Source organism: Dipodomys merriami, unplaced genomic scaffold, assembly GCF_024711535.1.
Source record: "Dipodomys merriami isolate MVZ:Mamm:240054 unplaced genomic scaffold, mDipMer1.0.p SCAF_1381, whole genome shotgun sequence".
Lineage (NCBI taxonomy): Eukaryota > Metazoa > Chordata > Mammalia > Rodentia > Heteromyidae > Dipodomys > Dipodomys merriami.
This window is the reverse complement of record NW_027202695.1, coordinates 17,273-19,431: the sequence shown is the minus strand read 5'-3', so window position 1 is coordinate 19,431 and position 2,159 is coordinate 17,273.

The window sequence follows — 2,159 nt, the reverse complement described above, 5'->3', positions numbered from 1 at the left end:
AAAGAAAGTTTTTGTGTACTCAAACCTAAAATATTAAAGACAGCATAATGTATACTATTTCCTAGCTATTTCACAATCTTTAGGTATGTCAGCCTTACTGGACTTAGTATTCTTTTCCAGTTCCTTTTATACCACCTGTCCTAAATTATAATACATATTAACGGAATGAAAAAGTAATGTCATCTTAAGACAGTCCCATTGCAACAAGACGTTATGTCGAAAAACAAACTTTACAACTTTGGCAGGGTGGGGGGCGGAGGAGCGATCGGTGGGCAGGGATGGTAAGGAGAAACAAAGGGGGAGGCAACAATGCTTGATAAGAAATGTATTCATCACCATGCTCATGTAATTGTAACCCCTCTGTAATGTATTTTCACAAAAAAACTTATTAATATTAAAAAAAAGAATGTCATTTAGGACTCTGGGAATGTGGCTTCATGTAACAGTTATTGCTTAGCATGCATGAACCTGGGTTCAATTCCTCAGTACCACATAACCAGAAAAAGAAACACTGGAAGGGGTGCTTTGTCTCAAGTGGTAAAGTGCTAGCTTTGATTAAATAAAAAAAGAGCTCAGGAAAAGTTTTTTAGCCCTGATTTCAAGTCCCAGGTCTGCCATAGAGTCATTTAACTAGTAAATGCAAAATAAAAACCCATAATTGGAATATATAATTGCTCCTTCCAACTGGTACCTAACAATAATCCTTAAATCATGCATGGACTTTACCTATATTACAATACTGTGTTGAACAAAAACACACGTTTTTTTAATAGGTCATAACAATTAATACTAGGAATGAGCTTAGATATCAAGTAAAGATTAATCCAGGAAATTCAAAGATGCCAGGTTTTTGAGTAGTCACTGCTAATCACAATGAGAAGGGTAGTCTAAGTGAGATTTGGAAACCTTTTTGGTAAGTCATGCTACCAAAAAGGCAGAGGTTCATTAATTGTTTTGACAGAAGAGACGGAATAACTCCAGATGGAAGGAATAAATTATAATAATAACTAAGATATACCACAAACTGTTCTAGAGAACCATTTTTGGTTATTGAACAACTAGTTATTAACTAGGCTTATTCCTCATTGCCGTTGCAATCTAATCACTTATGCCAGTTCTTAATCTCTGTGTGGTAAGTTGTTTATTCTTCTATGCTGCTCTTTCATACCTAATCTCCTTTGCTTTCTAAAAATCTCAGTCTTTCTCTATTTCTCAAAGAACAATTTCAGATACTAAGTCCACATAAGGAGACAGCAGAGGATGCTAATGTAAGAGTCCCATAGCTCATGACTCATAATATAACAACATGAAAAAGGATGACATATTTATTGCTACCTCAAATTTTCTGAAAAGCTGCAATGTCATAATTTGATTCAAATTACCATTATTTGTGTACAGTGTCATTAAGTGCACATAAATGCAAATATGAGTCGGGTGCTGGTGGTTCACTCCTATAATCTTACCTACTCAGGAGGCTAAGACCAGAAGATTGTATTTCAAACCTAGCCTGGTCAGGAGAGTCCATGAGACATTTATCTTCAATTAGACACCAGAAATCCGGAAGTGGTGCTGTAACTAAACTGGAAGAGCACTCAACTTGAGCTGAAGAGCTGAGGGACAGTGCCCAGGGTCAGAGTTCAAGCACCAATACCAACAGAAAAAGGACAAATATGACTTTAATTTTCCCCAAAAGGATTGACGAAGTCAATAGTAATCTTCACAAGCAGAAAGTATTATCCAATATGATTCAGTGCACCTACATTTGCTGAGTTATTTAAGTTATGGCTTCTTCGCTGGACATATTCTCTTCTTTCAAAAATTGTCAAATATTAGCTTTATAATAAACTTCACCTTATATTTCTTAGTTCAAAAGAGAAGTTCATACAGTGTATGTAACTTGGATTTAAAAATATCACAAAGCCAACCCAGGTAGGAGCATATGTCAAATTCTTATCTCTAATTAAACACCAAAAAAGCCAGAAATGGAGTTTTGGCTCAAGCAGTAGAGTACTACCTTTGAGGGTAGGTGGGCAGGAAAGACACCTGTTCAGGGACAGGGTCTAGCCTCTGAGTTCAAGCCCCAGAACCAGCACAAACCAAACAAACAAACAAGCAAACAATAAAAAACCCCACATATTTCTTTGGGACCATCCTTAAAG